Consider the following 617-nt stretch of genomic DNA (forward strand, 5'->3'; position numbering starts at 1 on the left):
GTCTGTCTCATTATTAATAATTATAAAATTATTTCATTCTTTGGGACCCTCGGTCTGCAACGTTTAGTCACTGCCCAGCTCTCTGATGCACAGCGAGTAATTGCAAAGACCATGGTCTGGATCAGGCAGGTGCGTCTTAGTCTTCAGATTGACACCAGTGCTCTTCAGCACTCTGAGAGGTCCCTGATGGCAGATTTCCCCAGGGAAACTTGTCTTTTGATTTCCTGATTGCTGGTGCTGAGAGTATTGCTTGTGGATCCAAGCAAGATGAAATTGTTACAATCTTAATCTCTTCTCCATCTATCATAATGCTACCAATTGGCCTGGTGGTAAGAATCTTTGTTTTCTTGATGCTGAGATACAATCCTTATTGAAGATTGCATTCCTTGACCTTCTGTAGCAAATGCTTCTGGTCCTCCTCAGTTTTGGCAGGCAAGGTTGTATCATCTGCATAATGTAGGTTGTTGATGACTCTTCCTCTAATCCTGGTGCCACATTCGTCTTCGTAAATTCCAGACTCCCAAGTAATCTGTTCCACATATAGATTGAAAAGGTATGGAGACAAGATACATCCCTGATGGGGAGCTCTGGTGGCCTAGTGGCAAGGAGCTGCAACT

Source organism: Elephantulus edwardii, unplaced genomic scaffold, assembly GCF_000299155.1.
Source record: "Elephantulus edwardii isolate Elephantulus edwardi_28Jun2011 unplaced genomic scaffold, EleEdw1.0 scaffold00032, whole genome shotgun sequence".
Classification (NCBI taxonomy): Eukaryota; Metazoa; Chordata; class Mammalia; order Macroscelidea; family Macroscelididae; genus Elephantulus; species Elephantulus edwardii.